Source organism: Uranotaenia lowii, chromosome 1, assembly GCF_029784155.1.
Source record: "Uranotaenia lowii strain MFRU-FL chromosome 1, ASM2978415v1, whole genome shotgun sequence".
Classification (NCBI taxonomy): Eukaryota; Metazoa; Arthropoda; class Insecta; order Diptera; family Culicidae; genus Uranotaenia; species Uranotaenia lowii.
In genome coordinates this window covers 187,340,700-187,366,718 of record NC_073691.1, presented here as the reverse complement: position 1 = coordinate 187,366,718, position 26,019 = coordinate 187,340,700, and the positions used below count along the sequence as shown (strand labels likewise).

At 38.9% G+C, this 26,019-nt stretch overlaps 1 pseudogene; it reads left to right on the top strand.

Annotated features, from left to right (window-relative positions):
- LOC129738223 (ATP-binding cassette sub-family C member 4-like) overlaps positions 1–25,468 on the top strand; it is a 45,674-nt pseudogene extending 20,206 nt beyond the window's left edge.
- The last annotated feature ends 551 nt before the right edge of the window (positions 25,469–26,019 follow it).

Below are 26,019 nucleotides of genomic sequence, written 5' to 3'. Positions count from 1 at the left end.
TTAAATGGAAATTCCCAACTTGTGCCATTTGTGTTTGTTTTTGTCCGAGCAGCCATAAAAGTTCGAATCAGTTTGCGATCCTACAGTTCGGCAAGAAAATTGATTGTCCGGAAACAAATGTCAAGCATTCGAGAATACTGATGACGACGCTGACCGGTAAAAATAGGCTGTACGAAGTCCGTTATCCCAACCTGGCACTGCTCATGATGGTGGGTGAACTTTTTTTATGCTTCGTTTTAAAAATAAATATGTTCAGTAAAAGTTATCAGTGTGTTATTATTTATCAATTATACCATAAACATCGCTGTGTACGACAAAAGGCGGTTCCATTGACATGCTTTGTTAGACCAAGCCCACCAATGGTTGCTAAACCTCGAATCGAGTACATTTAGCAACATATCTATCAACCCACCATCGCACCAACAGTCACTAACTTGATTCGAGAAATACCATTCGAGCAGTAGGTTGTTACTGGATGCGTTTATGTAGCAACCCGGTAGCAACACAACCGGTCATCGCTATGAGAAAATAAACAAATAAAAATACCAACCTGGATGGCTACAATGGGTGCGAAAATCAGTAAGTAGATAAAAAGGCAACCAATTAAACCATCTAAAATACCGACCGAAATAGGAACGCCCGGTGGGCTTGGTCTTAGCGATCTAAATTTACACGCTCCAAAAATTACATTCTTGTTAAAAATACACAGTGATAGAACTTTAGATCAAAATCGATGTTCCGATTTCGTGCATCGTTTTCCATCTAAAATTACACGAATTTTTCTTGCTGTGTAGGCCTAACACACGTATGGTGGGGTAAAAGTACGACCTTAGTGCTATCCTATTTTTAGAAAATTTTGCCGGTTGTTTTCCAAAAAGCCAAGAACAGCATTTGATTCTTTAGCCTTTTATCTCTCTTCTACAAAATTACGAAGATAATCGATCGACGCATTTGATAGCAGTAGTGAAAATGCTTAACTGCTATCGAAACGTACTCTTACCCCACCTCTGGGGCAAAAGTTCGAAAGATGTGGGGTAAAAGTACGACCATTCAAAAATCCACAATTCTGCATGAAGTCAACAGGAAAATTATTTTGCATTAATCTCTGCTTACAGCAGCAGCTTCTTTGTTCACTTCTGGAACAAATCCTATACATGGGCAAATAACCTGCGCGAGTTTGGAGTTCTCCACTAACTGTCCGTATTTAGCAGGTTTTCGAAATCGAGTTCTCATCGTGTTTGAGCAATTTTTCGGGCGAGCAAGTCTCGTAGAAACAAAAATATGCGCTGATGTTTCCAGAGGATTTAAAAAAGAAGTTAAAATTTTCCGTTCAGATTTACTTCAGTAGACCCTTTGTTCGGGCACGGCCGATGGGGGGGTTCGGATTTCGAGGGATTTCTTCCCGTCTCTCGTCGACGGCATCTACCAGCAGCAAGAATGTCCAGGTAAGTCTTCGGCACTTCACTAGTCAGCTGTTCACCCGCTGGGGGAAGAATTTGTTTTCCTCTTTGGGGTAGGTTTGCGAGTAAGCACCACACAGTATGCACGTTATAGTTGCGATTTGTTTACCACAATTGCCGATTTCGGATCCACTATTGAGAAGTCGCTTAGTTGGACTTAATTCAATTAGGCTTTATTGGAGATGAAGTAAAATTCCGTGCGTTCGATTCAATGTTACTTTCTATTCTAACAACTAAAATGGCTTAATAAACTATTGTATGTAGCTCTCTCTGGGTTCATCGCTATGTTGCGAGAGAGTTGATTATACACTAGGGTACGATCACAAATATTGGTTTTACGAACAAATGAGTTACAGTGTCAAGTGAACATAAGACACATTACAACACAAACTTATTCTAATTCCTGATCGGTGTAGTACCGATCATTCCGGCCACCTTGAAACTGCTGTTTCAACGAATTTCGGACCAATTGATTGCGGCCTCCTCAGTCGGTTGGACCATGCGACACGGTTGGGCAGGGTACACGGGTGGACCAGGAGACACGGCGCGGGCGGTTGGATCAAGACACAGCTGACACGTCGCACATCGAGGAATCTGCTTCGGCACTGGTGCAGAATCTGTGAATACAAAAGAGACCCGGTAGACCGAACGGCGTAGGGTAAGGTTATAGGAACGCTAATCACCTGTTAGCGCCCCATTAGCGCGTTGAGCAACGTTCGGCGTGCTCTACCGATCTTTGAAGATTCTGCTACCATGTGGATGTATGTGGGCGATCTCGCTGGTAAACGAAGCGAATCTGCGACGATGTAAGACAGTGGGCGATCTGGAATCGAATAAAAGACCCGGTAGATCGAACGATTTGGATTAAAGTAATAGGAACGCTAATCACCTGTTAGCGCTCCTTTAGCGCGTTGAGCAACGTTCGGCGTGCTCTACCGGTCTTAGAAGATTCGGCTTCTGACGTGGCTCGGTGCATGGCGATGAATGCTCGGTGACGATATAGAAATAATATAGGAAAGGATCTGCAATCGACAAAGAACCGGTAGATCGAACGATATGGATGGAATGATAGGAACGCTAATCACCTGTTAGCGCTCCAATAGCGCGTTGAGCACGTTCGGCGTGCTCTACCGGTCTTTGTAGCTTTCTAGTTGTCGGGGTTGTCGCGTTGACCTGTTGACTGCTGGCGGTGAGTTAGATGACAATCTCGCTTGGCTGGCTTAATGACTCCATCTCGACCTGGATGAAGCCGCGAGGCGGCAGAATAAGGCCAGCTTTCCAAGGATGAGGATTGCCATGCATGGTCGTAATACCAACCAGAGTTTTCGGGGAAGTTGGAGGAATGTAGATTCCTGAACAGTTCACTAGCTGTGATGTGCACTTCCGGAACGCGTCTCCTACTGAGTCCATCAGTATCCTCCTCTGGCAGAACAGGTGCGCATAACTCCAGACAGGTAACAGACGGCTGCTTGACCAAAGGGACAACGTGGCAGCAAGATCCATAGGCAGCGTCTTCTCCTTCGTCGTTGACCTTAGCGGCGCTTGAGCGAGTGTTGTACAGCTGACTGTGTTGAGCGACGGGACCGACGAGCAGCGTATCGTTGAGCGCGTACCCTGAATTGGGCTCACAGGATCCGTCGAATACCACGCGTTCATTGGTGGTTTTGCTGGTTTCCTTGAGCACCGGGTGATGTGTCAGATAGCAGTGTGGTTTGTCGTCAACAGGATCGATGTGGTGCTTATTTCCGGGTTGAGCGTGACTTCCAAGGATTTTGTGTTGTGCATTTCTGGTGGAGTTTCGATATGTGGCTTTCGTTCGAGAATCTCCAAGAGTGATTTGCGGATAATTGAGTCTGGAATGACGGGCGATGTATCCTCCTTCGTGAATTTGAGTGGTGGAGGGTTCAGCTTCCATTCTCTGGATCCCATCGGTGGTTTCCATTGGCCGGAACTTCCTAGATTTCGTTTCTCGGGTTTGATCAACGGTGGAGAGGTAGCACGCTTGCGGTGCGGTGGTGGAGCTGGAATCCACTTTGCCGGAAACTGTCCAACCAAGAGATTGGCGTACGCCTGTGTGGAACTCGTGGTAACATTCTCCACCGATGATCATGTCGATTGTTGCTGGAACGTTGAAATGAGGATCCGCCAATGGAACCTTTGGTATTTTCCAGGCAGTTGTGTCGATCGGGGATGTGGGAAGATGGAATGTTGGTTTCTTCATGACGAGGAAATCGAGTGTGGTGGAGAAGTCGCTGTTCTTGGATATGATCTTGGCAGCTAACTTGTGTTTGATGCGCTTCACTGACTCTCCGATTCCGGCAACTGAGATGTCCACGGGCCTTTGACGGGTGGCGAGTTGGTTTGCCAGCTTCTTGGTGATGAAGTTGGACATCGCTGCAGAATCTAGCAGAGCTCTAGCAGGAATCTTTCTGCCGTATCGGTCGACAACAAACAGCGTGACCGTTTCCAATAGAACCGTCGAATTTGAATGCACGGATAGATTTATCGATGGTGGGTTTACTGAACCGCTAAAACCTGGATTCGCTTGTACGGGATGTGGTTCCTCAGTAGTGGGTTGCTCTAGATGTGCTGTTTGGTGGTCGTGCAACATGGTGTGGTGTTTCGCTTGACAAATCCTACACAGAAACTTCGATTTACAGGATCTTGCCTGATGGTTTGCACGAAAGCAATTCCAACAAAGACCTTTGTTTGTCACGATCTCTCGCCGCTGGGAGATTGACAGGTGCTGAAATGCTGGACATTGATGCAATGGATGTTGTCTCAGGCAACAGTGGCATGGCGAAGTGCTGGATTGAGTTTCGGACGTAGCTGTGTTCACGACAGATCGAATGGGAGCTGGTTTCTTCGGGATTTGTCCGGCCACCTTGGAAACGGTAAAGCCTGAGGAACGATGCTGTAAATCGCTGTCTACGGATTTCAACATCCGGACTTGTTGAATTAGAAACTCGATGAGCTCGTCGTATTTCACCTCGTCCTTCTGTCGAGTATCCTGCTCCCATGCACGAATCGTCGTCGAATCTAACTTCTTTGAAAGGATGAAGATAAGCGGAGTGTCCCAATGCTCGATCGGTTCCCCTAGTTTTCCCAGAGCCTTAACGTGTCGCTGGAAGTCATCAACCAATGTGTTGAGGTCTTGTGCGGACTCGTGCTGTATCGGTGGAAGGTTGTATAGGCCACGGAAAAGCTCCTTTCTGAGGAACCGCTTGTTGTCGTAACGCTTCTTGAGCGCGTCCCACGTCGACGAATAATTATCGGCCTGGATATCCACAGACTCGAACGGTTTTCTTGCCTCTCCTTCCAGCGACTGCAACAGGTACTGTAGCTTGTTGACGATTGGTATATCCTCGTTGCAGTGAATCATTGAAAGAAAGTTGTCACGGAACGATATCCAGCGTGATTCATCTCCACTAAACTTCGGCAAATCGATTTTTGGCAGACGATGATGAAAACTGGAAGACATGCTATGAGAAGTCGATGCGTGCATGATCGTCGAACTCAGAAGATGCTCCCTGCTTTCCAGTTTAGACAGCAAAAAACCTTTCGCTCTGCAAAATCGATCCTCGAAATCAGCCCGGAACTCAAGATGACCTTCAAACTTATCCTCGTGATCACCCAGCTCGATGTCGTTCTGCACGTTCAAGAACAACTCGTTGCATTTGTTGAGAGCCTCCAAACGCACCGAAACCTGGCAGCAATCCCGTTCATAGGTGTAGTCCGCGATGAACTTCTCCACCACATCTCGCTCAGCACACGCTCGTCGTCTCGTAAGAAGGTCCGCTGCTAGTTTTTTCTCCGCCTTGTTAGCCATCACTCAACACCACTCAAATCACACGTAATTGCACCAAAAAAAGACCGTAAATACCACCAACGATTGACTTTTCGGATGCGATTTGAAATAAAAATCTCCAAAATATTTTTATTTAGTGTATGTTGCTATCCTTTTGAACGGTACTGTAGTCAGCAACTTGTATAAACGCCACCTAGCAACGCTACTCAAAATTAACAGGTAAAGCGATTTTGATTTTTTTTTTCAAAAATCCAATTTTTAAAGAGTCGCTATACTTTTGTACGGTACTGTTGTCTAGCCACTTGCTTTAATGCGTCTCAGCAATATTTCAGTGTCTCAGTGACCACTGGAAGTGAATTCCAATTTGTTCAAAAAATTTCAATTTTTCAAGTGTCGATGTATTTTTGAACGGCACTGTAAAGTGCACCACCCTAAATGCACTTGCACTTCCGCCTTAAACCGACTTTTGGCCACAAAATGCAATTTGGTTAAAAAAGTTTTTTAATTTTTCCTTGTTGCGAAACTTTTGCGCTGAACTGTGTTTCTAAACATTTGAACGGCACTGTAAAAGTTTCCCGTTTGTTTTGATTCTACGAATTAATTAATCGACTGTTTGGATATAATTGCGGTGTCGGTTAATTGTTTGCGCCTAATTTACAAAATTATCCGTTGGCCAAGTGAGAGATAGGCCAAAATAATCTAATCCGCGGTGAGTAAATCACAAAAGGGCCTACCTTGGTGTGGATAATCTACAAACCACAACTGCTATGGCGCTCGGAAGATGGCGATTGATGATCTCCTCTGCTGGTCCAGATGAGCTTCCTGTCCTCGAATCCGGCTTCGAAGGACCAAATGTTCGGGCACGGCCGATGGGGGGGTTCGGATTTCGAGGGATTTCTTCCCGTCTCTCGTCGACGGCATCTACCAGCAGCAAGAATGTCCAGGTAAGTCTTCGGCACTTCACTAGTCAGCTGTTCACCCGCTGGGGGAAGAATTTGTTTTCCTCTTTGGGGTAGGTTTGCGAGTAAGCACCACACAGTATGCACGTTATAGTTGCGATTTGTTTACCACAATTGCCGATTTCGGATCCACTATTGAGAAGTCGCTTAGTTGGACTTAATTCAATTAGGCTTTATTGGAGATGAAGTAAAATTCCGTGCGTTCGATTCAATGTTACTTTCTATTCTAACAACTAAAATGGCTTAATAAACTATTGTATGTAGCTCTCTCTGGGTTCATCGCTATGTTGCGAGAGAGTTGATTATACACTAGGGTACGATCACAAATATTGGTTTTACGAACAAATGAGTTACAGTGTCAAGTGAACATAAGACACATTACAACACAAACTTATTCTAATTCCTGATCGGTGTAGTACCGATCACCCTTCGTACTTTTGCCCCATTTGCAGTTCGTACTTTTGCCCCTTCAAGGTTTCTGATGATTCACAGTTTATTGTGATGAATAGAGACATAGTAATTAAATTCTTTCTTCGGCATTTAATAGTAATTAAAAACAACTGAAAAGACACATTAAAACTTTCAATGAAAGCCAGACTTTTGATTGCACAAACATGTTTGCCGTTATTTGAAATATTACATCATTCAAGCAAAAATGCTACTTTACCTCATTTTTAGGAGTATCTTCAATTTCTACGAAAAAAAAATTATGGCTGGTTGTTGGCAGTCCAAATCACTATCAATCAACGCTAGAGTTTTGAATTTTACTGTTCTCGGTTTGTGATAATCCCAAAACGTACTTTTACCCGACTCGTACTTTTACCCCACCTTACTCTATAAATGTAAACAAGCATCTCAGTAGAAAGCACAATAAATGGAATGAAAGTCGGCTCCGATAAGTCTCGAAGAGAATGAGAACTTCAAATACATGATTAATCAAGGTATTGGGGAAGGAGGTTACAAGTTATTTCATTTTTGTTCGCGTTTTTCCACTTTAGATCTTTTACTGGGGGGGCTGGCCGCGAATCCAATCATGATCATTCTTTCGCTAAACCGAGTTAGAGGGCGGAGTCTTGTCCAACGGCTTAAACCTTGGTAGTTTATCATTGGGCCGAACATTAACTAATTCCCCTTTCCTCGAATTACTGCAGGGTTTCGTCTCGCCTTCGGGGCGGCCTCAAAATGGCCAAAGTACGAAACCCTTTTTGGAGACCCTTCCGCTTCTTTCCTAAAATAGGGAATCGAAAGGAACTCACAACCAAGTCTCATCAGCTGAGCAAATCAAAACAGGGTAGGTGGTTTTCAATCCGGAAGTGACGCTTAAGCCACCCACTTAAAAATGGAAGTGTGTCGGGCTTCTCGTTATAACAGATAAAAAATCTCCTATTTGCTTTTACAAGTTACATACACTGCCGGCCAAAAGTTTGGGATCACCCGCCTAAAAACATGCAAATTTTGATCGTTCATATCTCAGCCGTCTTAGGACATATTGCAAATCTTCTGATCTCATTTGAAAGATAATGAGCAATAGCTATTTCGGATGTATTTTGCCCAGAAATAATGTTTTAGTTTTGCACCTTAAACTTAGCCTAAAGTTAGAGCATTTTCAAAAAATCGCACTCAATATTCTAAGCCGATCATCTCGCGATAGGGTGGACCAAATTTCAAAATTTGAGTTGCATTAGAATCCTTATTCTATACTTCTCAAAATACAATCAAAAAATTTTGTGAAAAAAATTAAGAATGTACTTTTAATTAATAAAATAGACACTTAAGTTATCGTCCAAAAGTTTGGGATCACCCCTCAGTATGATGTATCGGCCAAAAACATGCAAATTTATCTCATTCATATCTTTCTCATCTAACATCGTATTGCAGATCTGAAGGGTGCATTTGAAAGCTTAGGAATTGTTGTTTTTCCATAAATTCATACAAAAAATTTATTTTAAAGTGATAACCATAAACAATTTACTTGAAACTTATTGTTTTTTTGAAAATTCACACATATGATTGTAATTTTTTATGGTTATGGATTTAAAATATAATTTTTTAATGAATTTATGAAAAAACAACAATTCCTAAGCTTTCAAATGCACCCTTCAGATCTGCAATACGATGTTAGATGAGAAAGATATGAATGAGATAAATTTGCATGTTTTTGAAAAAATGATCCCAAACTTTTGGTCGATACACCATACTAGGGGTGATCCCAAACTTTTGGACGATAACTTAAGTGTCTGTTTTATTAATTAATAGTACATTCTTAAATTTTTGCACAAAATTTTTTGATTGTGTTTTGAGAAGTACAGAATAAGGATTCTAATGCAACTCAAATTTTGAAATTTGGTCCACCCTATCGCGAGATGATCGGCTTCGAATATTGAGTGCGTTTTTTTGAAAATGCTCTAACTTTAGGTTAAGTTTTAGGTGCAAAACTAAAACATTATATCTGGGCAAAATACATCCGAAATAGCTATTGCTCATTATCTTTCAAATGAGTTCAGAAGATTTGCAACATGTCCTAAGACGGCTGAGATATGAACGATCAAAATTTGCATGTTTTTAGGCGGGTGATCCCAAACTTTTGGCCGGCAGTGTACATAGTTAGTTCTTTCACGCAGTAACATTTAATCTAGGAGTTCCTTTAGCAGCATGTAACGCTAATGTTAGATCGGTCGAAATTCATCTTAGAGATTTTTTAGTAGCTTACCGCCATGTTTGGGGACAGCTTTTCAAAAAAAATCGGGATGGAAATCCATAAAAAAAATCATGGTCGTTCAGTTAACACCTCCAGATTATTAGCATAAAATTAACGAATATTCAACCGGTTGTTCGGTTAAAATTACCGAGTGGTCGACAAATGCTTTAAAAAAAAACCAGCATACGGTAACATTATACAATGTTTCGTTAAAAAATTACCGGGGGCTAGGTAAAAATTTGTTTACAGTTTGGTGATTAAATTCAACATGTTTTTCCGTTATCCGATCACAGTTATAAAATATTCAATAACTACACTGAAAACTCTTGAGGATTAATTTGAGTTTGCATATATGATCTCATCCACTAAAAAAACACTGAATTCACCAAGACCCGTTTAAAGCGTTCAGAAACTATTTAGCGGCCGGTTAACGCTATTATTCCGAAAAGACCTCACTGTATAATTCAGAGCTTGAACTAATCCAGTAAAGAGTCTATGAAATTCTGATCGCACTACATGAAAGCTCAAAGTTCACCACTTTCCGGGTATTGATATTACCTAGTTTGTATCCCGCCCGCTCCGAGAAATAACCACACGAAAAAAAAGATGAAAAAAAAAACACAAAATCATACAAAGTTGCGTGTCGGTGGAAAGTTTGACTGTTTACTAACTTTTCTCACTCGGCTCGGAGGCTCGATTATTGAAGAAAGAATCGTTATATCCAGCCAATCGGAAAGGAAAAGGGAAGGGAAACTGTCGAAAAATAAACTTCTAGCCCAAGGGCGGAACAGCCGGAAAATTGTCGACCGAACTGGAACTACTGGGACTAAACAGTATAGCGTGGGTGGTACGGCGGCGGGTGAAAATAACATCACACCTGACCCACCGCAGCAGGTGAAAGAAGAAACGACAACAACAAACCAACTAAGAAGCAATTCGGAAAATATGGATTCCACATGGAGTCTCGCACGACGCGTGTGAATGGAATTGGAGTAGCTCAGAATTGAACATGATTGGGGAGGGAGGGACCACAAGGTTCATACAATTTCTTCGATTTTATGAATTAGCTATTTATACCGATATGCTTCCTGCTGCTGAAGCGAGTCGCATTATGTATGGTTTTGGGAAATCTCCTTCCAAGAAGGGTGGGATGGGGGTGGTTTCGTGTTTCGGTTATTCCGGATCCGGCGTTTGGTGCAGCAGTGAGTGTGTGTTTGTGGAAGGATGTGAGACGCTTCCATAAATTGGATGTTTATATTGCATGCGGAAATTGTAGCCAGAATGGAGGATTTGATGTGGCGTTTATGCTAAACAATGAAGCGATACGCGACCAGGTGCTGGGGATGAAACAACGGTAGTTTTTCTATTGTATTTTTAGATTTGAGATAAATCACGCAACAGGATAAATGATTTTTTTAAATTTTTAGTGCATTCGAGACCTAAGTTGGCATTGATTGATAGCCTTTCAGTTCAGTTTTAGTAAATGGGATTGTATGTAGTAGTTTTTTGAAAAATATTTACCCTTTTCTGGTGTTTTTGATCTCAGTTATAATATTTAAGTGATTAATGTCCAGTAACCCTTTCAAGCTAGAAGTGTTAGCTCGGATTAGCTATTATCGGTTTTCGAAGCATAAGTTTCTTCCCTCAAATTCTTTCCTGGAATGAGAACGAAGAAATTAAATTTCGAGAGCCACTTCACGCGACTCGCAGAAATTGTTGTGTGGGGGTTACTTGCAGAAACATAACAATTTCCAATTTCCAGGGTTGCTAGCTATTTTTCGTTTCGAAATGTCAATGTATTTCCCGATTAAAAATCATGATTTTTGTTTCGGTTTTTATTATATTGATATTTATAAAAAATGAAGGCTTATTTTTGTGACACCATCACTCAAAACGGGTGGTTAGAATGAAGTTAAATTTGGTACTCAATAGTTTTTGGGCCTAGGATTTTTTGTATAACATTTCATGGAGACTCCCATTCAAATTCATTGTAAAATATGACATACCGCGAACAATTTTTAGATGATTTTCATTAAAATGTGTTCAAAAGCATAATTCGACAGAAGAAGTTGATTAACTATGCAGAATCCGCTTATGAATTGCGGGACTCTCATATACTATGCAAGTTGTGACATAATGAGAAAATTCATTCTAGTCAATGGCCAATGTCACTTTTAAATAAGCAGGCTCCCATAATAAATCAATGTCAAATACGAAATAACTCGAACTATTGCTGGCCGATTTTGATCAAATTTTGTACCCATTTGTACCCATGAATGACGGGAAATTTGGTATCCGAGAGTTTTTATGGCCAAGGATTATTAGTATAGCAGTTTGAAGGCCCTTCGTCTTCAGGGAACAGAAATTCTCATACAAAACGTACTTTAACTGTAACACAATTCTAAGAAGACTCGGGTGATTTTCTTAAAAATTCAATCACAAGTATGATTTTAAACAAAAGTTGATTTAAAAAAAAACCTCTTTCGATATAGAAACGGGGGTCTCCCTTACAAAATTATTAGAAAACACGACAAAACTCGAACAATTTCATTTAGATATTTTTAAAATAAGTAACACTTGCATGTTTTAACATGAAAAAATTATTCACTGCAATGAATTATTCATTTTAAAAACAAGGGCTTCTCACTGCTACAAAACTTTGAGAGTGATTATTACGAAGTATACAAAACCGAGTTAGATGACACTTTGTCACCTTGTTAACATTATGTCTAAGATGTCAGAGGATATTTTTATTAATTTTGTAATCAAGTGTTTTTTTGTAAAAATAGTCCTGGAACCTTAAAGTAGTACTTTGATTGTCTAGTCCTAGGCTGTGAAACGGTAGAAAGACATATTTCGTGAGTTGTCCAATGAGTGTATGTATTTTTTTAAATTTTGGCTCGCACTTGGAAGATACCTGGAGATCAGAAGTACTCAAGTATAGTATGGTGGGGATCGTCAAGCTACAGTGGCGACACCTACCATGGTGAAGATCATCAAGATGCACCCTGAGAGAATTTCTTGGCGTAGTAACACTAAATTGGCGATAGATTTTAATACACCGGATCAAAATCGCCGTCGGATCTGGGAAGATGATCTTTAGGCCCAGCCTTACAAGATGCTAAGATTTCAAGACCTCTCGTTTGAACAGAAGCAAGAGCGGGTAGAAAGGGCGAAGGCGCAGCTTACGCGGTCCGCGCATGAAAAATTTGGAGAATATCGTGTTTTCTGCCGATGAATTCATCGCCGTTCAGCGGTTCGTGAAAAAACAGAACTACAGATTTTGGTTGCCAAAGAGATCACGAACCTATGCAAACGTATTAAAGGCCACAAGACGACAGAAATCTGTCTTATTAAAGGTCTGGGTCGGAATCGCTCGTACTTTCCTGATGAAGATCAACCGAGCACCCTGAAGAGGAGTGGATCAATCAATTTACGTATCGAAAATAGTTCTACGGCATGTCCTCGAACTGTGGACACGTCCCAATTTTGGTTTTAGTTGATGGTTTTCAGCAGAACTTCACATTGGCTTACCAAGGAAAGAGGTCCCAATTTTTGCGTGGGTTTTTTTTCTAGGGTTAATTTCGAGTACGGAGTCTACTCCACAAAACATGACGGGTTGAAAGTTCTGGGATAAAATACCACAAAAACCACCTGCGGTTTTTTTTTAAAATATGTACCTTGAGCTTCTGCAGCGAGTGGTTAAGCTCAAGGACAAAAAAATCGAAAGGCGCCAATGGATTTTGAAAATATGATCTGTTGTGATGTAAATCGTATTAAATTTGAAAGAAAAAGTTTTTGTTTTGATCAAATTATATGTTAGTTCCAATGTAGCACTTCAATTGCCGGACCCTGTATACCTCTTTGCGTTCATACAAAATGTGGCTAGTAGGGTTTTTTCACAGAGACCAAAACATAAGAAAATAGTTGAATAACATATGATGTTTGGCAGTTAAAGATTCGTTATAAATGCTTATCTCATTTTTTCAATTTTGTCACTTATACCCCTTTGGCTCCAGGGCTTCATATCTAAATTGGTGAACACGGGCGAGTTGATATAGGGGTGCTGGTGCACGTTTTTTTGCGACGTTAGGTCACGAAAAATGAATATATTCAAAATGCTTTACTTTTTTATAGCGCATTTAAGGCAGGCATGTCAAACTCGTTTAAGTGTGCGGGCCGCATTAAAAATCTTTAATTTCCAAAAATCATATTATTTCCTCTCGTAGCAAAAAAAAATATTTTTAAGATTTTGTGGCAGAAGAGCCAGTGTACTTCTGTGTAGTAAGGAATTTTGTGATAATTTAAGACGGGGCTACGCTGGCCGCATTGACCAAGGCAGCGGGCCGCATGCGGCCCGCGAACCCCCAGTTTGACATGCCTGATTTAAGGTCTTTAATTTCTTCCACAAAGTAGTTAATCTTAACAAAATACACAGTTCTGCTGAACATGTTAAAGTTCAACAATTTCATTTTAAGAAGATACGGAAAAATAAAAAAAAAACTCGACAAAACAGTTTTTTTTTAATCTGGAACGCTGTGGTAAAGACTAAACGATTTGCCGTCTTCTACAGAAAGATGAATCAAGCCGAGATCTAAAATTACGATATGTTTTAAAATTGCTGAAGCGCTGTAGAAAGCATTTAGTGTAATTTTAAACGATTTCAATCGATATTTTTTATCAAAATACGCAAAGTTTGCAACACTTCATAGTACAAAACATTATTGTAGATGCTTCGTGACTTTTCACTGTTGAAATCATGTTTTAAAGAGAATTCTGTTAGAGTGCTATGAAAACGTGACGTGACGTGACGTGACATTCCATCGAAAACCCTGTTTTCGAAAATGCCTTCGTCATCACGTCACATTTTCAACGTAGTTTTTCTTCAACTTTTTGATTTAGTGTAAGAGAAGTTTGTCAAAACACTTATTTTCTATAAATCTCTAGAATATAGTTTTTAGCTAAAATGTAAGACGAGAAAATTGGTTTCTGCGATTTGTTTTTGGGAAAGTTATTTTTTCGCCCGTCACGTCACGTCAATTTTTTTGTTTTTAATAATTTCGGTACCGCTAGTTGCATTGAGCTTGCTTTTCTCAGTAAGATAGTGAAATTTCGAAGTTTTTCCCCAGTTTTCCTGGTGCGCCAGCAACCCTGAATTTCGCTTAAATTTCAACACCTGCTCTCAGTCTGTATCAATGAGCAACAAGTTGGAAATGACTAGTAATAGATTTGTGGGCTAACGGTTGATAAATTTTGTTACATTGTGTAGAAATTGTATGTATGCATGTATGTATGTATGTTTGACCCACCAGTGGCTGATGGGTCTTTCGATCCGAGGCGGTACGGGAAGTCTCGATCGCACATTCAAATATTGTTCATGCTTAACTCATCAACAATAATTGCATTAAAACCAAGGGGTCCGTTACCACTGGCTTGGAACAGGTTTGACTCATCTTACTCCCTTCAAACTGTTTGAAACAAATAAAGAATCCAGAAAAGGTAACTAAGTATCCTCATCGGAATTCCAAATTTGCCGAGATACTCCGGCTGGCTTGAACCCACAATCCATTGTATATCAGTCTTCCGATCGTTTGATGTCCTGTCCATTCCCCCTTTTATCCCCAATAATAGAGTTAAGCTATTTACAGTGTTCGGCAAAAAAGCGCTAATCCGTTATTCGCTAGTTAGTCCGCTAACTTTTCGTTAGCGGTTTGATTTTGCCGCTAAGTTTTGATTGTTTAGCGAATTAAAAAGTTTCGCTTTTATTTGGTTCCGCTAATTGAAGATCGCTAACTCCCATATATTTGTATCAATCTCTCAAATTATTAGTGATAGAATAAACTTTTTTTTATTCTAAGGTGACATTGGACAGCATTCCGATTGCTAAATTGGATTGATTGGAGGAACGCGTACTCGAGAAAAGATGTATTTAGTGTCATTTTTCTCTCTATTAGCACTTTCTTTTCGCATCATTTACAGAAGAAGATAACAATAACGGTGTTAAACAGTATAAGTAAAACTATTTTAATATCTCCTCATCAGCATTTGTTTTCAAGTGGCTGAGATATTTACTTTTCACAATTCATTTTTATAGAGATTTATAGATCAGTTCATATAAAAATAAGATAAAATCACCATTGTAGACTTCGGTTAAAATTCAAATAGAAATTGTATAAATGTTCACGTTTGACAATGCTCCTGCAAGTTTGAAAAAGGGGAAAGGTTGAAGATTTTAAATGAGGATAGTATAAAATAATGCCAAAAACAACAAAATGGAATGAATTGCACAACAGATTGTTTGCTGCGAAATTGCATACTATCTACTTTGCAGAAAACCGATAAATCGAGTAAATTTTTATCCAAAATTTAAATTAAAAAAAAATAGCTCCCATCTTCCACATTCTGTTCGTTTGCTCTTATAATTGTTCGAAAATTTGGTTGTTTTTATTAGTAGAACACGGAGATTTGTTTAACATTCCTATCTTTGACAGTTTTGGTTTTGCTAATATAATTTTATAAAAATTCGATAAATTTATCTAATTTTTAATAAAATATTTGAAACTTTATTTATTTCCCCTTGCGGAGTTGTAAAAATGTAAAGGGCGTGACTAAAGAAGAATTTGATATTTGTTCTGGCCTTAATGTTGGTCAACAGTTAGCGATTAGCGCTTTAAGCTTAAAGCGATAACTTTTTCGGCACATTTAGCGTATTTAATTAGTGATCGCTAACTTTGTATGAGTTAGCGATGTAAATAGCGGCGCTAATTTTACAGTTAGCGATGCCGAACACTGGCTATTTATAATCAAACAATTTTAACACGTTTTTAATCATGTTTTACATCTTACCTTATCACCATCCAAAATTCCATTTTGTACTCACCTCAGCACTTCTATAGTGAAAAGATACTTATTCATATACCACTAAAGATTTCAGGAGTTTTTAAGCGGCCCACGACGCATCGATGTGCATCAAATCTAACCGCAAATTTCTAATGCCAAAAACCAAGAATCCATCCAATATAATACACTAGAATGCTACTTTCAAGTGCATTTGCAATCTACATCATAAAAAAATAACAAAGCAGGCATAGAAAACAGTTTTCCACAAGTAACTATTTCCATATTAAACCTGAATATTTCTGTCGAGTCAGCTTCAAGCCACGAGAACAACATTGATCTCTGAAATCTTCCTCCAGGAATCATTTAAGAAAATTTGAGCACTCATTTTCGGGACCCCATCGAGCACTACTTTTACACTTTGCCATGGCGTCATTTCTTCCTCAGCCTTCATCTCTGCATAACCCGAAAAGCATAATTCAGTCAAAGTGGAGTGCTTTTATATTCCTGCCCTCAACGCCTTGCAAAAATTCACTTAACCCTTCACTCATTTGAGAAACTTCGTTCTCCACTATAAAAGATGTTTTCTCTGTACGAATGATGATCACAATGTCCGGGATCATAATTATCACACTTAACAACTAACTGTTTTCCAAAGATTTTTATATTTCTTCACTGAATTTTTGAATTAAATCAAAACTTGACACTGTCAGCACCGGAAATAAATTCGTATTCGCAGTTCAGTACACACCTACCCGAGAACTACAAACACATCTTAAAACAGTTGCATCAAATGCGCATCAGTTCCCGTAGCTAGCTGGTAAATTTTCCTAATTTTTTCTACTATTTTCCACATGAATTAGATTTATTTTCTAGAAAATTTTGAAGAGCGCAAAAAAAAACGCGTTTGTTCCAAAAAAACGATGAACGCCTACTTCTCCCTGTTACATTGTGTAGAAATTCGATAAAAATGTGGTTAGAAGCGACATGTGAGATTCCCAAGAAAGTTGTGCAAAGCTTCATAAAATTTTAACCATAGAAGTTCGCATTATACAAAGGAGCCGAATTTTTAAATACACCTTTCGAAACTAAGGTTCGGAAAAAAGTGATCAACCTAAATTCGCCGTATTTTTACTAATCATTCCTTATAAAAAACCCCGAACACCCCATTATTTTGTAGGCGTGTGTGCGTAGATTGTAGAATAGTGCTTATATTTGGATTTTGACATTTGAATTTTAGTTATCAAAATGGCGTCCAAGCAAGAGGAGCTAGAATCAAAATATTGTACATGCGTCGTGAAAATGTCAACTATACGCACGCAGAAATAACAAAATCGTTGAATGTGACCAAGTCACCAAAGTAATAAAAGTGTTCGGGGAACTTTTGTCAGCAACTAGCAAGCCTGGATCTGAGGAAATCGAAAACCGGGAGCCGCAGAGAGTGCGTTTTTTAAGCGCAACCCGAAACTCTCATTTCGGAATGTCGCAAATAAGTTGGGAATATTGTCTAAAACCGTGCATGAAGCTAAAAAACGATTCGGCTGTCCACTTATCTATAAGAAGATAGTGATTAAAAATCGCAACGATAAGCAAACCCTTACGGAAAAAACAAGATGTCGGAATCTGAAGCGACATTGTTGGCAAAGTTTAATTGATTTATTTAGAGGTGAACCAGCCTTTTAAATAAAGACAAAAAAATGATTTATACAGCAACCGGAAGGGGAAAGGTGACAGATATCTTCTAGCATGTTAAATTATCAAAGTTCACCAATAAATATCTCGTTTGGAAAAACTATTTGTAGCTGTGGCTTGAAATTGCCACCGGGATCGTAGGAAATTCACGTGGAAGAATGTTTTCAAAAGCGTTTGCTGCCTTTTCTGAAAAAACATGATTAGTCTGTGCTGTTTAGGTCGGATTTGGTAACCTGCCATTATGAAAAAAGGCCATGAAGCGGTATGCCACTAACAACATTCAGGGTTGTGCCTAAGGATAAGAACCCACCCAACGCACCTGAACTTCGCCCATTCGAAAAATATTGGGCGATAGTTAAGCAGAATTTCATCCTCAATGTGTTAAGTTATTTTTTGTGTATCTTCTGTATTTTGTAATTTTTGTATTTTTTATAATTTTGTCATTTTTGTTATTTTTGTCAATTATTTACTATTAAAAGGTTCCGATCTTTTTTTCGAAAAACTGAGTCCCACAAATTCGATTTCTTTGTCAAACATTTTATTCGAGATAACATCAGACCTCGACGTTCTATGTAATTTTAAGTCATTTAGGTTAAAACTAAAATTTTGATTTTTCGGATTTCCTTCAGTCCCCTTTTGGTAATTTTAAGGGTACAACAATCGAAGTTTTGAGCTTTTGGAGGAACCTCTAAATCAAGTCCGATTGAGTTGAAAATTCGCACAGGTCAGTTTTTTGGACCAACCAACTAAATTTATACTGTCGGTTTTTGAAATCCGATGATGATTATTTTCCCATTCATTCATTGCCGACCTGGACATTGGATGGGAAAAAAGTCCGTTTTTTTTGAAAATTTTCTTATAAGAGTTCTAGCAAGCCCCTTTTAATATGAAACGATAATTTAAGGTTGCATGGTGGTTGATATTATTAGCATTTTAATGGATCTGTTTTAGATATCCGTTCAAAACATACTGAAAAAATTTAAAAAATCATAACCAACTTGAACAGAAATTTTACTTACAAGTTGAAAGTTAAAAATCTACAGTTAATTAAAAAAAAATTTCTCGCAAAATCTTTTCTTGTTCATGTAGCCTGTTTATCAGTGTTGGCACAAAAGCGCTAATCCGCTATTCGCTAGTTAGTCCGCTAACTTTTTGTTAGCGGTTTAATTTTGCCGCTAAGTTTGGATTGATTTAGCGAATTGAAAAGTTCCGCTATTTTTTGGTTCCGCTAATTGAAGATCGCTAACTCCCATATATTTGTATTCAATCTCTCGAATTCTTAGTGATAGAATAAACTTTTTTTCATTATTCAAGTCAAATGACATTGTGCACCATTCTGATTACTTAATTGGATTCATTGGAGGATGCGTGCTAGAGTTAGAGAAAAGATGTATTTACTATTATCTCTTTCATTAAAAATTGGATTTCATGCAATGTTTTGCAGTCGCAGTTATCCGTACAAAGGTTTACTGAAAAGAGGTTAGCGTGTAGAACTCCGACAGATTTTACACTGATTTGACAGGTCGCACGAATGTACAAGTTCGCACAAATGTCGCAGTCATGAGTGCGCAGTCCAATTTAGTGCGTTGCGATTAATATCATTTTTCTCTCTTTAAGAACTTTTTTTTAGCAACTTTTACAGAAGAAAATAACAATAAAAAATGTTAAAAAATATAGAACTATTTTCAACAATCTTCATCAGCATTTGTTTTTAAGTGGTTGAGCTATTTACTTTTCACAATACAGTTTTCTAGAGATTTTACAGATCAGTTCATATGAAAATAAGATAAAATCACTATTGAAGCCTTTGTTTAAAGTTCAAATAGAAATTGTATAAACGTTTGACATTGCTCCTGCAAATTTGAAAAAGGGGAACACAGTTAAAGATTTTAAATGAGGATTATGTAATATAATGCCAAAACAAAAAAAAAATGAATTGCACAAAACATTATTTGCAATAAAATTGCATACTATCTACTTTGCATAAAATCAATAAATCGAGTAAATTTTTAAACAAATTTAAATAAAAAAAAAAGAGAGATATAGTTCCCATTTTCCACATTCTGTTTTTTTGCTCTTTCTTTATTTGTTCTAAAATCGTTTGTTTTAATTTTTAGAACATAGAGACTCGTTAAAACTCCTATCTTTGACAGTTTTGGTTTTGCTCATATAATTTATTTAATTTTAAATTAAATACTTGAAACTTCATTAATTCCCCCTTGGGGAGTTGAAAAAATCTAAAGGGGGAAGTGCGTAACTAAAGAAAAATTTAATATTTGTTCCGGCCTCAATGTTGGAAAACAGTTAGCGATTAGCGATTAGCGCCTTTAAGCTTAAGCGATAACTTTTTTGGCACATTTAGCGTATTTAATTAGCGATCGCTAACTTTGTATGAGTTATCGATTTAATTAGCGGCGCTAATTTTTCAGTTAGCGATGCCGAACACTGCTGTTTATCATCAATCATTTGATGTATAAAGTTTAATTATCGCAAGAATAGGAGCAAAGTTATTCAAATATTTATGCATCAGTTTTTAAATCATAATTATTTAAACAGACCCCTAAAATAGCTAATAATATCAACCACCATGCATTCTAAAATTATCATTTAATATCAACAAAAGTCCGCGAATGCCATAAAAATGGTAAAACGACTATAATCGAAAAAAAAAAATTAATATCAACAGGGGCTTGCTAGAACTCTCATAAGAAAATTTTCAAGAAAAATGGACTTTTTTTTCACAAAAACTCATTGCGCAGAACAGAAATTAGTTCAATAGGTCTCAAATTTGGCAGAAATACTTGAAAATGCATGAGGAACAATCCATACGAGTCCGGCTTTGATCTGCGAAAAAAGACGAAAAGTGAACTAGTGTAATGTATGTACATATATTCGCAATAATTTTCATTTCCCTCCCAAACTTGCAGCCTGGGTCGGAAAGAAGGCAGCCAGCTACCGGATAAAGACGGCGACCCGACCGATCGGCGGGTTCGGTTCATGAACGAAATCATCCAGGGAATCCAGGTGATCAAGATGTATGCCTGGGAGGACAGCTTCCGGCGGATGGTGGATGGGATCCGAAAGCGCGAAGTTCGCGGCATCCGGGGTTACGCCTTTTCATCCGGGCCGGGCTGCTCTCGTTCAATTTGGTTTCGCGAGTGTCGATTTTTCTGAGCCTGGTTGGGTACTGTTACTCCGGGAATGTCTTTACGGCCAAGCAGGTGTTCATCGTGACGTCGTACTTCAATCTGCTGTACAGTTCGATGCTGCACTTTTGGCCCCTGGCGTTGACTTCGGTGGCCGAAGGGCTGGTTTCGATCAGACGAGTTCAGGAGTTCTTGCTGCTACCGGAGCGGAAGTTTTCGGAAAGAATCGAAGCTGGTTTGGGTGAAAATGGCGCCATGAATGGGTGTCGAAACTAAACTCATGAACAATGGGGAAGTCCGTGAATGGAGATGGAATGGTTATGAGCGGTGTTTTTGCTCCAAAAGCCAGAAGTAAACGCTTCGTCAATAAGAAGTCGTTTGCCAGGAGAGGCGTTTTTATGAGAAAAGGAACTGCTTCGTGGAATAAAGATATTTGTGGGGATCACATCGAAGGTATCCAATGAAGATTCAAATAATGAGATCAGTAAATTAGATATTTTCGAATTTCAGTCGTGGGAATCGAAGCGGTTTCTCTAACGGTGGAAAAATCCAGCTTCTGTGCCGTTGTCGGTCCGGTGGGAAGTGGAAAGTCTACCCTGCTTCAGGTGATTCTCGGAGAGGCTGGAGCTGGACGAGGGTCGATTGGACATCAGTGGCGACATCAGCTACGCTCCCAAGAGCCCTGGCTTTTCGAAGGTTCTGTGAAGAATAACATTGTCTTCGTCGAGGACTATCACGAGAAACGGTACCGGGAGGTGGTGCGGGTTTGTGCCTTGGAAAGGGACTTTCAGCTGCTTCCTGAAGGCGATGGAACAATAGTTGGGGAAAGAGGGATCAGCTTGAGTGGCGGCCAGAGGGCTCGCATCAGTTTGGCCAGGGCAATCTACCGGAAAGCGGACATTTATCTGCTGGATGATCCACTTTCGGCTGTCGATACTCATGTTGGGAAACTGATCTTTGAACAGTGTATTCAGGAATATCTCAAAGTTCGACTTTTGACAGATTTAAGACTGGATATGATGGGCTAACTATTTTTTTTTCATTCAACAGGATAAAATTTGCATTTTGGTGACTCATCAGCTGCAGTATCTCAAAGAGGTGGGAACATGTGGTGCTGATGAATGCCGGCCGAGTTGAGGCCCAAGGGTCGTATCGAAGCTTGGAGGCGGACAACTGCTACTCGATGCTGGCATCGTTGGTGGAAGAGCAGCAAAAGGCGGCCGAAGAAGAGCTCCAGGAACAACAGAGTCGACTTTTCGCCGATGGAATGAGGGACGATGGTTTAGGGAAGGTATGTGTCAAATTTGTCAACGTTGTCAACTTTTTTTTTAATAATTTAAACCTCGAGATGGAGGTTGACTAAAACACTAACTCTGACCCAAAGTAGATATTTAGAAATGATAGAAATGTTCACTTACACTATCATTAGATGGGTAATCACTTACCTGAAAAAGAGAAGAAAAAAAAAACATTAGTTTTGTGTTTCTATTGAATTTTTAGAGCTGTTAATAAAATGGTGATGAAGAGATGCCACAAGAACAGTCTTCTGAGATCGGATAAATTTTAAGATATTGTCGTGAACTAACGATTAATCTGAATCATAATTCAAGAATCTCGCACGAACTCGTCCGTCTCTCACAAGATTAGACCAATAACTTTTTTAAGCTTTATTCATTGGGGGATTAACCTATAGTTATCACCCTCATTTACTACACATTTACTAGTCCTTCTTTGGCTTCGGGAAAAAGATTAGCTCTTTGGATGTCGTGCTTCCTGCAGCAATAAGTGTTTAAAACTTAGTCCACACTCGGCAACTTGAACTGCGATTTTGGTTGCTGAGACTTGTTTATGTTTACATTTTGAACTAGACGAAGAGATGCATGTCTCAAGTCTCCCGACAAGTATGGGAGGACTTTCAGCAACCAATATGTAAACATAAACAAGTCTCATCAACCGGAATTGGGATTGGGCCTGTTAAAAAGAATAAAGCCTGCTCTTTACTCTTACACAGATTTCCATAAGAATGACAGCTAATCGGAGTGAAATTAGAGTGAAGGCTATTGCTTTCTCTGTTTAACACACGAGAAATCGCATACCGGGATTGCGAGCGCGCCCATCGTCCATCGCACTTCAAGTTGCCGAGTGTGGACGAGGCTTAACTGTGATTGAAACACAAAATGCTACCAATAACTGATTATGTTTTTGTTTACACTTTGGAGCTTCTATATCAGTGTTGCCATATATTTGTTTTATTACTTTTTTGTACTTTTATTTTTATTCAGTACATACTTCATCTCATCTCCACAATCATATTCCTACTCACCTCTTATCTAAAATAAAAAAAAAATGCGATAAGCAATTTCCAAACCCAATTTATTTTTGAGTTTTTCTTTCATTCATTTCCACTTCATTTGATCTTTTTTTTGTTTTTTAATCCGAGCTTCGTTTGTTTTGAAGTTATTCAATCTGCGCTTCTTCCGTCCGTTTAATGTACCGGAACTGGCAACATTTAAAAACAAACAACAAAGTAGCAGCCTTTCAAATCTGCGGCTTCTTCAGTCCGTCTTATATACCAGAATTTAACATAATTTCAAATCATACAAATCAGCAGCCATTTTAACCGCGCTTCTTTAGTCCGACTTATTTACCGGAACTGACATCAATTCAAATCAAATAAATTAAGCAACCTTTCAAACCTACGCTTCATAGAGTCCGTCTTATTACCGAAGCTGACTCATCTCAAAACTAATAAAGCAGAAACTTTTCAAATCTGCGCTTCTCCAGTCCGTCTAATTTACCGGATCTGACGTAATTTAAAAAACAAAAGAGCAGCCTTTTAAATCGGCACTTCTGCAGTTCATCTTATTTACCAGAACTGGCATCATTTCAAAACAAACAAAGCAGCAGCCATTCTTATCTGCGCTTTTTCAGTCCGACTTATAAACCGGAACTGACATCATATCAAAACAAATAAAGCAGAAACCTTTTTCGATTCTTCAGTCCGTCTTATTTACTGGAACTGGCGACATTTTAAAACAAATAAAGAAGCAGCCTTTCAAATTTGTGCTTCTTCAGTCCGTCTTATTTACCGGAGCTGACATCATCTAAAAAAACAACAAAGCAGCAATCTTTCAAATCTGCGCTTCTTAGGTCCGTCTTCTTTACCGAAACTGACATCATCTAAAAAAAAACAAAGTAACAGCCTTTCAAATCGGCGCTTTTCAGTCCGTCTTATTAACTAGAATTGGCATCATTTCGAAACGAAAAAAGCAGCAGCCATTTCAATCTGCGCTTCTTAATTCCATCTTATTTACCGGAACTGGCATCATTAAAAAAAGCAACCGTCTTTCAAAACTGCGCTTCTTTAGTCCCTGTTTTTACCAGAACTGGCTTTTTTTTTCAAACAAACAAAGCTACAACCTTTCAAATCTGCGCTTCTTTAATCTGTCTTATTTATCGGAACTAGCAAGCATATCAAAACAAATAAAGCAACAGCCTTTCAAATCGGCGCTTTTTCAGTCCGTCTTATTTACCGAAACTGGTATCATTTCAAAACAAATAAAGCAGCAGGCTTTCAAATCTGCGCTTTTTCAGTCCGTCTGAAATAATCGGAAAACAAACAATGTAGTATCCTTTCAAATCAGCGCTTCTTCAGTCTGTATTATTTACCAGAACTTATATCATTCTTCTTCAGTCCGTCTTATTTACCGGAGCTGATATTATCTTAAAAAAAACAAAGCAGCTATCTTTCAAATCTGAGCTTCTTAAGTCCGGCTTATTTACCGAAACTGACATAATAAAAAAAACAAAGTAACAGCGTTTTCAAATCGCGCTTTTCAGTCCGTCTTATTAACTAGAACTGGCATCATTTCGATACGAAAAAAGCAGCTACCTTTAAAATCTGCGCTTCTTAATTCCATCTTATTACCGGAACAGGCATCATTAAAAAAAGCAGCCGTCTTTCAAATCGGCGCTTCTTCAGTCTATATTATTTACCAGAACTGGCATCATTTCAAAACAAAAAAAGCAGCAGCCTTTCAAATCTGCGTTTCTTTAGTCCGTCTTATTTACCGCAACTGACATCATCTCAAAACAAACAAAGTAGCAGCCTTTAAAATCTGTCCTTCTTCAGTCCGTCTTATATACCGGAAATGGAATCATTTCAAAACAAATAAATAAGCTACCTTTCAAATCTGGGCTTCATCAGTCCGTCTTATTTACCGGAGCGGACATCGTCTTAAAAAAAACAAAGCAGCAACCTTTCAAATCTGCGCTTCGTCAGTCCGTCTTATTTACCGGAACTGACATCATCTGAAAACAAACAAAGTAGTAGATTTCAAATCGTTGCTTCTGCAGTCCGTCTTATTTACCAGACCTAGCATTATCTCAAAATAAACAAAGCAGCAGCCATTCTAATCTGCGCTTCTTCAGTCCGTCTTATTTACCGGAACTGGCATCATATTAAAGCAAACAAACAGTAACCTTCCAAATCTGCGCTTCCTTAGTCCGTCTTATTTACCGGAACTGACAAAATGAACAGCCAATGTTGATATCAGCTTACACGGAATTCAAAAATAACTCATTCTTTGGTTCGAAACAAACCTAACTAAGAGAGCGACTTTGAGATTTTTTTTTTAGAAATTATAGAAAATGAAAAAAAAATCATAATAAGTTTAATGATAATAAGGACATTTGGTGTTGTTTTTGAGTCTGCTCTTTGTGTTCATGATTTCGTTTTTTAGGCCAATATTTCGATGGTTAGTTGCAGTCGGTTTGGGTTGATCGACAGCAATTTTAAACTCGTTTCGATAGAAATGGTTGCAACCGGAACCGTTCTAGAGCCAAAGAATGCAGGAACGTGCTCTTGAACGGCGAAAACAAAATACATGCAACCAAGCTTTTCCCCAGCATTTGATTCACGTTCTGGCTGCCAACTCGAACGTTTTAATTTTCACGACACCTCAACGGTGAATGCGGCTGGATTTTTCGTGCATAGAGCTTGAATTTTTTCCCCGTCATTTCACGGGTTTGTGAAATTTACTAGATTCAGAACTTCAACAACGACAAACCTAAATTTTTTTTTCAAAATGTGCGACAATTCAACAGATTGAGGTTAGGGAAAGATGAATATTGAAGAATAGTATAAAATAAAATATGAAACAAATATTATCTAAATGTAACAATTTTTGCAACCAATAGTGTAGAATGGGTTTTCCCCTTCATTCCCCGAAGGTAGAAAAAAAACCCGTTAAGATATGCAGATGATAGCACCACCTATGATAGTGAGCCAACTAGGAGACCTTAGAGTTCGAGAAAAAAAGGAGTGAGAGCAAAAGTCCTGCGAACGGCAAGGTGTGCTAGAACTAACGGCTTAAACGCACGAAAGGTGAAATCGTCGTTTTTTGCAGTCCCTCGCTTT